Below are 10,146 nucleotides of genomic sequence, written 5' to 3'. Positions count from 1 at the left end.
ATGTAACCCTCTCTGAAAGGTATAAACTGCTGGTATGGCTGGTAGAAGTTGATGTGTTTTTTTTTTCCTTTTTGATTACCTTCTCCGGGCATAGTTTCCATAGATTCTGGCCCAAGGCATTGCTCCAAATTAAATTGGCAGGAGGTAATGCTGCCTACTAAGGAGGGGGACCCCCTCCCCGCCTCCCTCCAGAAGATGCCCAGCTAGGCTCCTGACTGTTTTTCTGGGGAGTAAATGCCAGAATTAAAGAGGCTTCTAGTGAAGGAGAGGGCCATGTTCTCTGACTTTGATGTACACTAGTACCCTATACGTACCCTACACCCAACACACATGCAAGGGAGCACTTGCCTGGCCCTGCATCGGAAGGATCTGCACAAGAAAGGACTAGGAACCAGGACAACACACATGAGGAGTCTCTCGCCTCTTGTTTCCAAGGACATCTCCTGAAGAGCTGGGAGGGGAGGGGAGAAAATGAATGAGTTCCTTCTGCAAGTGCTGAGAGCTTTGCAGCTCACTACAGAGTCCCTGAGCTTCAAGTGGAAAGCTGTGATGATCTGAGCTCAGAAAATAGAGCGACATTTTACAGAATTTATAGAAAAGTTAATTCATTTCCTCCAGGGATATAAATATGCAACGACAAAATTATTCAGGGCACTCTCTGGAGCAGTGGTTCTTAATCTTTTGGGGCCATAGATCCCTGCAGGAATTTAAAGTAGAACCCCTCACCACAGAAAACATGCGCAGACACACCACATTTGCACACAGTTTTGGGCATTCCTTGTGCCTCTAACAACTCGTTCATGGGACTCCTGCCCAGATTAAGAAAATGTGCTTCCCAAAAAAGGAACAAGGTATATTGACTCTTCTGATGACTGAGAATAAATTAAACTCACAATATAAGAGGCACTGCCAAGATGGAAGCTCCTGCCTGGGGAGCTGGTATCTGTGGATCTGGCATGAGGAGTAAACGCTTCTATCTAGAGTGATAAGGACACCATTAGGATGGGACCAAGTCAGGGACGTTGGCACTGGCCCAGGACGGGCTCTCTCCCGCCAGGAGTCTGTGCATAAGCACTGCATTATTGAAGCCTGGGATTGTGTCCAAATGGGACAGACTTTAATTGGAAAGTAACAGAAGCATCTTTGTCTTTGCTGGATCCAAAAATCTATTTGTGATGAATGGAAAAAGAGGCGGGAGCCTGGGATGTTAATTCTCAGGCTTGGGTTTTGGGGTTTTTTTGGGGTTTTTTTACGGTTTTTATGTTGTATGTCTTTTTTTTTTTTTAATTGAGATTAGCCTTGGGGTTTTGTTTGTTTTCTTTTTTTTTAATCCCAGGGTTTCACAAACGATCTTAAAGATATTTCAAAAATCTCAAAAGGATTGGAAGTAAATTAATTTTGACTCACCTTAAGTATATATACATACTACAAAACCCTTCTGACACAGAGGGAGCAGCTGCAGGCCCCAGACTCCCTGAACAGCTCCCAGTGGTGGGAACCGCATTCATTTTGGAAATGGTCTCTTCTACTTTCTTTTGAGTTGCTCTCACCTCCCTGGGACCTTCTCTCTGCAGTCCTTGTCCTCATTTCTGGAGCCACAGAGACTAAATCTATGCCCTTTGCTGCGCAGTAATCCTTCAATAGCTCTTATTCAGTTCTCAGGTCCCCCAAAGTCTGCTCTCCTCTGGGGGGGAGAGGAGTGGGGTGGGATCCTGCGTCCCCCCATCCTGCCTCCCTAGAGGGGTCCTATGTGGGCTTGTTACTCAGAACTGAGCACGACCTTCATGCTGGATGGGAATCTTCTGTTAATGCCACTTACGTATCAGCTGCCCCATCACCCTGGGCCCAGAGTTAGGGTGAGCCAGGTGAGGCACTTACCTGGGGCGCAAATTCAGGCGGGCACCAAAAACCCAGGAATCAAGAAAAATTATACTTTAAAACATCAAAATTAACACCAAAACCCCACAATGAGCAAAATATCAAAATTTTAAATAAGAAGACCTGTAATATTGGAAGCTGACACAAGAGGATATGCCCCCAAATACATGTTTTTTTGTATTTTTTTAATAATTGATTTTTTCCAGAACATTAAAGTGGTTGAAAAAATATTTAAAAATTGAAAAGTTGGTGTATTAAAACTCACAACATTATTTTAAGTTTAAATATTTTACTTATACCAAAAAAATAATCGATTAGAATTTTACTTTCCTGGCTTTAATGGAAGCAAACTCATCAATAGTCCTTCCAAAATCCTCTTTGACATACTCAACATCACGCTGGCCAATCACACCCCCAGCGCTTACAGTGAACTAAGCCCCCAAACAGGGCCGTTGCAGACATGTGGTCAGGGCATGCATCACCCAAGGGTACTGCCTCTAAAGAAGCACCGGTCCCATCACGGACGTCTTTCTCATTTTAACACTGTTGTATTTTTATTGTAACTATAGACTCCTAAGGTGGAAGAAAAATGTCTTGAGGAAGAGGTTCCTTTATCTTATCCCCACACAGTTGCCCTCTGGGCCAAGGGCAGCCCTGTTGCCATGTTTTTCCCCCACCTGTGCCTGTTTGCCCCTCTCCCTTGATCACTTCGTGCTTATCTTTCTGGTCTTCATTTCATATGTATTGATTTTATTGCACACAACTTTCTTCAAGGAATTTCAGATCCTTTTTGGAAGTAAGTGGGGTGGAAATAAATAATTGTGTGCTTTGCCCACAACCAGTCCATCTGCAAAAACCATCAGCTTTGCTTGCAAATACACCTGGAATCCCATCACTTCTCACGCATCCACTGCTACCACCCCAGAGACCCATGGAGCCACCGCGTTCTCTCCCCTAGAAGGTGAGTCTCCTCCCTGGGCCTCCTATTTCCAGCCCTGCCTGCTTTGGTAGACGGTTTCTTTGGTAGCCCCAATGAGCCCACCTCCTGGTATCCATACCTATGGGTAACCCCTCCCCCACTGACTCTGGCCTTGACCACGTGACCTTCACTGGCCAATGGGACATCAGCAAGAGGCATCTCCATCAGCTCGTGCACACTGGGTCTTGTCCTCTTGGATGGCTGCTTCTTGGGCTGCCACGTGAGGAGCTAGGACAGACTAGGCATGGGCAAACTTTCTCTATAAAGGGTTAGGTTAGGCTTTGTGGGCCTTACGATCCCTGTTGCAACTACTCAACTTTGTCATCGCAGCTTGAAAGCAGCCATAGACAATATGTAAATAAAGGAGTGTGGCTGTGTTCCAATAAAACTTTATTTACAAAAACAGATTTGGCCCATGGGTCATAGTCTGTCAACTCCTGGGCTAGACTACTGAATGATGAGAGGCTGCAGGGAGATATCCTGCAAAACAGAGGGCTGTACTGTGTTGAATAGTGTCCTCTAAAACTTCATGTCCATTCAGAACCTGTGAATGACCTTATTTGGAAATAGAGTCTTTGCACGTGTACTCAAATTAAGAGGAGGTCATACTGGATTAGGGTGCACCTTATATCCAGTGTGACCGGCACTCATACAAAGAGAGAGAAATGTGGACACAGAGACACAGAAATACAAAAGGAGAATGCCATGTGACCACAGAGTCAGACTGGAGTGACGCAGCTGCAAAGGCAACTAACGCCAAGGATTGGCGGCCACCGCCCAAAGCTGGAGAGAGATAAGAACCAGATTCCCCCTCAGAGCCTCCAGAAGGAGCCAACCCTGCCAACACTTTGATTTCAGACTTCTGGCCTCCAGAACTGTGAGAGAATACATTTCTGTTGTGTTAAGCCACCCAATTTGTGATAATTTGTTAAGGCAGTCCTACGAAACTAAAGCAGAGGCTATCTTGCATGTGCTAGCTCTACCTAAAAGCACCATGTGAGACCCTCCAAGTGAGATCAACAGAAGAACTGCCAGCTGAGCCCCAGTCAACCCACAGAATTGAGAGCAAAGAAAACAGCTGTTGTTTTAAGACACTAAGTTTTGGGAGGGCTTGTCATGGAGCACCAGCTAACTGACACATGCGCTCTAGTCTTTCTTCAGCAGCAGCTGGAGTGATCCTTCAAAAACAGAAGTCAGAGCATGCCGTTCCTCTGCTCAAAACCTACTGGAACCTCCTCTTGCTCAGGGTGAAGTCCACAGGCCTTCGAGTTGTCCACAAGATCCCACCCACCTGCCCATGGCATCCGGTCCTACACTCTCCCCCAGCCCCCAGCCCTGGCCCATGGTCTCTTTCAATTCCTCACACATACTAGGTTCCATCTGATGAGAACACTCTTCCCAGTGACTCGTTTCCTCACGTCTCTGCTCGAACGTCCCTCTGACACCGGCCACGTATATATCCACATGTACTCTTCAATACTGTCTGCCTTCCTGCACCCACCCATTAGAAGGTAAGTTCCTTGAGGTTAAGGGCCTGTTTTGTTTAGTTTTTTCCTTGCTATCCCCAGTGCCTGGCACACAGTAGGGGCTCCATAAACAGTTACCGTAGTGACACATTTAAATCACTCCTCCCATTTGTGGACTCTCTCTTTTCATTGAATCAGATTTGGGCCTTCACTGCAACTGGTTGGGAGGAGTCTGTTGGGATCTCTCAGATCGCAAAGCACGAGACCCACATGGGTTCCTCAGCCATGGGGGCTCCCTGGAGGGACCCCAGGAAAGCAGGGCGGCAGGAAGCGGAGCAGCTGGACATGCCTCCTCCTGAGAACGACACGTCACTACAGCTCTGGATCTGGCAGCTTCATAAGGCAGCGGTGCAGAGCCACACCCACTCTCCCTACAGCCCTCAACCACAGACACTGCGCTGCTTCCTGCCGCCCCACCGAGTCTGCTTCCTCGTTTTTCAGCCTCATGGCTTCTGCTTACCACCTGTTCCACGTCTCTCTACATCTGCACTTTTCCACCAGCAGATCAGTCTCTTCGTAGATCCTGAATCCAAACTTGGTTGGCCAGTCACCCACAGTTCTTTGTGACATGCTCCTACTGGGCAGACATGTCGGGCCAGGCCACCTCTAGTGCTGATCCTGGGTCCAGTCAGCTGTGTTCGGTGGTAAAGGCCCAGTCTGAGAAACTCTTCCACAGTGGCTGTGGGTGTGGCAGAAGCCCCTCACAAGGGGGCAGTTTATCAATGTGGCTCCTTGCTTGGCCTGTCTGGTGCAAATCCTGAGTCAGCCAATCTTGAGCGCAGCTGTCCTGCCTGGCTCTGGCGATCTGCAAATTTTTAGCAGCATGTCCTCACTACCCTCATCTAGGAGCGAGCCTTCAGTTTGAGATCAGCCCCTTAGGAGACCCATTCAGCCAGTTATAAATCTGCCCAGTCTGCATTTCTCTTCGGGCCAAAAGAATATCCTAACAGGCTCTGACAACTGCTGTGCTGAAATCCATTCTCTCCTCAGCATCCTCCCGACCATCAGTTCACACACGAACAAACAAGACACAAGATCAATCAGGGAATTCCAACACAGGAGGTCCAGGGAGCTCACCTCATGGGAACCGTGAAGTTTGTGGAAAACTTTTTGTGGGAAATCAGAGAAAGTTTGTACCATTTGTTTAGGAAACACCAGAAAATTCCATCACCAGTATGGGGTTGGGGACATTTTGTAATTGGAACTTGAATTGCGATACAATGTAACTGCCACTCTGCCTCTGCAAGCTGCTTTCTCTTTCCAGCTACAAGCCTGGTCTAGAGAGAATATAGTATCAAGCAGATATGAAGGCTTCCTGAGCAATGTTTCTCAAATCTTGAAGCTGCTACAGTTCAATTCTGTGTATGGTTATGGTCCTAGGGTAGACATGCAAACTAAGGGAAGGCTCCTTGGACTAAGTTTAGTGTTGTGGCCTCTCATTCAAATCCACAGACGAGGTGAACTTCATCTTGGAGGAGCCAATGCCAAGTGGTTGGGGGCGAGGGCGGGGAGCCAGGCTGCCTGGGTTGGTCCCCCGGTGCCTCCATTCACTAGCTGCAGGCTTGGCCAAGTCAGCCAGCCTCTCTGTGCCTTGAGAAGTGGAGAAGATCACATGGAACCTATTCATGGACTTGTCATGAGGATTCAACGAGTTATACCTGGCAGGCGATAAGGCCTCAGTAACATCTCTGTGATAGGTGGAGGGAGAATTTTCTCATTAACTGTGGTCCACGCAAAGCCTCTGCAAAAACCCTACTCTCAGTGAATCACAAGGGGCCAGTGCCTTCTGAAAGGAGAACTTGGCTCTTGCTTTTCCATCTGGAGCTCACGCACTGTGTCATCTGACGGCTCCTTCCTTCCAGTGACCCGCATTTTGCAGTGGGGCCATCGCAGGGTCCTGCACTCCTGCTCTAGCAGTGCTGCCGGCCTAGCGGACAGGCAGGGGGAGCCCTCTCTTGGCTGCAGATCAGGGTTTCTTGGGCCCACGGCTGCAGCCGCCCTGGTCCTCTTCAAATGACAACCATAAGAACTGTGAGACAGAATGGGTGGGAACAGACAGAGATGAAAAGAAAACTGCTCTGGGGACCTACTGCCCCTGCTATTTTAGAGACATCAGTGCCTTCCAGGCCTCCATTCTAGCATTCAGTAATGACTCCCAAACTGATGATAGGAGCCACCTGGGGTGTTACAGCTCAAGACTGCCTCCTGGGGTTGGTATTATTGCACCCATTTCAAAGATAAATGAGCTCAGGCACAAGAGGATCCACGCAGAGCTCTTTGACACAAGATACAGACTCTTTCCTCTGATTTTCTCCTGTTGGTTCAGAGCCCCACTCAGTCTCCACTTGGCTCCCTCATTCATTAGCTCCTCCAAGGAGATCTCTGCTCGCTGGGTGCCTGCTCCTTGCTTCCCTGACTTCCTTGGGTTTTTTTTTTCTTTAATCCCCCTACTACTTACTCCTCCCATTTGGGCACCCCTGATACATGCCCTTCTAGCAATGACTTTGTTTAAAAACCATACTGTGCTGCCTCCCTTCTGTCTTCCCAAACGTGTGCCTTGCCCAATCCCTACTTCCTGACTTTGTGAGGTCAGCTTTGAAGATGGCGGGGAGGGGGCTGTTGACAGTGGGAGGCCCTAAGAGGTGCCCTCAAAGCCATCATAAAGGCACAATGCTGACTGCAGTTTACAGAGAGGACACGTGGGTTTCTTTAAGTGAAGGACTTGGTGGTAAATTGAGAAGCCATCAAATTTCTAGAAAAAAATGCAAGGGAAGAGCTGAATTTGATTTTTTTTTTAATTAATTAATTTTTCTCCCCCAAAGCCCCAGTAGATAGTTGTATGTCATAGCTGCACATCCTTCTAGTTGCTGTATGTGGGACACGGCCTCAGCATGGCCGGAGAAGCAGTGTCTCGGTGCACAACCGGGATCCGAACCCGGGCCGCCAGCAGCAGAGCACGCGCACTTAACCGCTAAGCCACGGGGCCAGCCCTGAATTTGATTCTTTTTAAAGCTGGGTCAGAACTCATATAGGCTGCTGGGGGAAGCGCATAGAGGTACAGATACTTTAGAAAACAAAGTTGAGGGCCGGCCCCGTGGCTTAGCGGTTAGGTGCGCGGGCTCCGCTGCTGGCGGCCCGGGTTCAGATCCTGGGCGCGCACCGATGCACTGCTTCTCCGGCCATGCTGGGGCCGCGTCCCACATGCGGCAACTGGAAGCATGTGCAGCTGTGACATACAACTATCTACTGGGGCTTCGGGGGAAAAAATAAAAAATTAAAAAATTAAAAAAAAAAAAAGAAAACAAAGTTGAAGATGTTTATACCCATGACCTAGAAATTCCACATCTAGGTGTATGATTTAGGTATATGCCTTAGAGAAACTCTTGCCTGTGCTCAGAAGACATTTGCAACAAAGTTCATAGCAGCATTGTTGGTAACAAGAAAAAAAGAACCAGGAAACAATCCAAATGTATACTGACAGGAAAACGTGTGATATTCACACAATGGAATACTATATAGCACTGAAAACCAACCATCCACAGCTAGAGGGATGGAGCTCACAAATGTCAAGTTGAGCAAAAAAAAGAATTCTAGCAAAAGGCTACAAACAACATGATGCCATTTATACAAAGTTCAAAATTTGTATTTAAAAACCATAAAGAAAAGCAAGGGAATAATAAACACAAAATTTAGGGTAGTGATCACCTCTGTGGCCTAAGAATACACAAGGGACCTTACTGGCATTGCCAGTGTCCCATTTCTTAAGCTGGTGGTGGGTACACGGACGTTCATTTATTATTCTTTACACCAGATACACTTTATGTAGTCTTTGGCATATGTGAAATGATGACAGACAAACACAAACCTCACGATCACAAGGAGGGGCCATCCACCTGCATCCCCTGAGGGCCTTCGGCTCTCAGAGGATCTCTTTCCTCCCTTGGGCCACTTATTCAACCCTGAAGTTTCCTATCTGGCTAGAGACCCACCTTCCAAAGAGGCATGTCACTTTTTCAGTCGACCAGCAGTTTTCAACCAGGGGTGCACATCCCACAGACAGAATCTGTAACCCAGGCGGGTCAGAGGATGCTGCAGATTCTCCTTCCCTCAACCCTGGTGCCCACCTGCAAATGTGTTGCAGGCGCTACCTGCAGTGCTTCCCCAGGTGGTCTTCTGATAGTAGCCTTGGACACTCACTTCCTCTTCCTGCCCACCAGCAAGGCAAGTGCCTTTGGTATGCCACTGCGGTGAAATTGCTCAACAATTGTACTGTGAGTGACAAATAATAACAAAACAGCTGTAACAAGGTAAATGCCCCTGCACTGGAGTGCAGGCAAATGTGAGCCCCACACCTGTTAACAAAGCCTCAGGAGCTGTGGAGACAGGAAAAGCATTTGGCAGCCTGTGGATTTGGGGAAAGACCTGAGGGCATCTCTACCAATCATTAACATTTGAGCTACAATTTGAGGTCAAAGTGCGCAGAACACTGTGCTGTGGCCTCCCAGAATCTTGCGACAGCAGCTGTCTGAGATCATGTTCTGCATCTGATTTCCTGCTCGATTCACTGGTTCTGGCCAGAGAGCAGTTAGAAGAGTCGTGTCTTTCTATCTTTATCTCTCTAACCCTTTTAATGTAAAATAAAAGAGATTGTTTTGGAGCCCTTTCAGGGCCACGCCTTAGAATTGCTCTGAAAATAAGAGCTCTAAGTGTCTGATTTCTGTAAAGTTCTTAAGGTTTAGGAAATGTTGGCTGTTGGTTTAGCTGCTGAGTCATGGGGCTGGGATCTTGGTTTTAAGCAGTCTGAAACATTAGCATCTTGCTGGTGAAATCATCAACTCTGCTTGCAAAATTCATCTAATTCTTCAGTGAAATATTTTACAATTTCCTTATTGCTTTTTTGCTGAATTTAATCCTAAAGTTCCTGCTTCTTAGTCAACGGAGAACAAATACCGTGGGCTCAACAGACCATCACCTTTACCCAAGGCCTTGGAAACCTAAGCCAGTAGGTGGGGAGATAAAAATGCCAGGAGGGAAGGAAGAAAAACAGTTTTTGCAGCTAGCCAGAAGAAATAGGAATTAAATTCAAATACACATTTGAATCTCTCTATGCAAGGCAATGTGGAAAATATGGAGATGTAAAACAATGTCTGACACTGTTTTAGCTCTCAGACTTACAGACCAAGACGAATGCTGAGAAATATAACTGTCATAGAAATGGAAGCGATCGGGGGATGTGCTGCAGGACTGATTTTAAATGAGTATCAACTCCTGAACAGAAAGGTAAATCACTGCAGCCGCCCCTTCCTGGTTTTCATTTGCCAGACTACCATGGAATATTATCTGGTTTGAACTTTGAGAAATCTCCCGGGTCTGTGTGAAATTCCTGTCCAAATCATTATACACGATGGTTCACATGCATCCAGGCACATCTGATCTACCCCGGGGGCAAAGCGAGGGATATTAAGCCTCCTTGCAAAAAGCAACATTAACAAGAGCTATTGAATGAATTAACTCTGGGGCGCACGTGGAGATGTGCCTGGCACGCAGGCCGCGCTCAAAAAGTATTAGCTGTAACTAAAGGAAAGTGAACTGCCTCTCAGCCACCTGGCTCTCATGTCTGACCGGCGCACAAGGACAAAGGGTCGGGGTCACCTCGGCGGGCGGCCGGGGGCGCGGCGGGGCGCAGCGCGCAGGCGCGGGAAGGCGCACGTGGCCCCCAGCACGCGGCTCTGCGGCCCGGGAGCGGGGTCGCGGCGCGCGGCC

This window comes from Diceros bicornis, chromosome 13 (genome assembly GCF_020826845.1).
Source record: "Diceros bicornis minor isolate mBicDic1 chromosome 13, mDicBic1.mat.cur, whole genome shotgun sequence".
Lineage (NCBI taxonomy): Eukaryota > Metazoa > Chordata > Mammalia > Perissodactyla > Rhinocerotidae > Diceros > Diceros bicornis.
Note: the sequence above shows the minus strand (reverse complement) of the source record.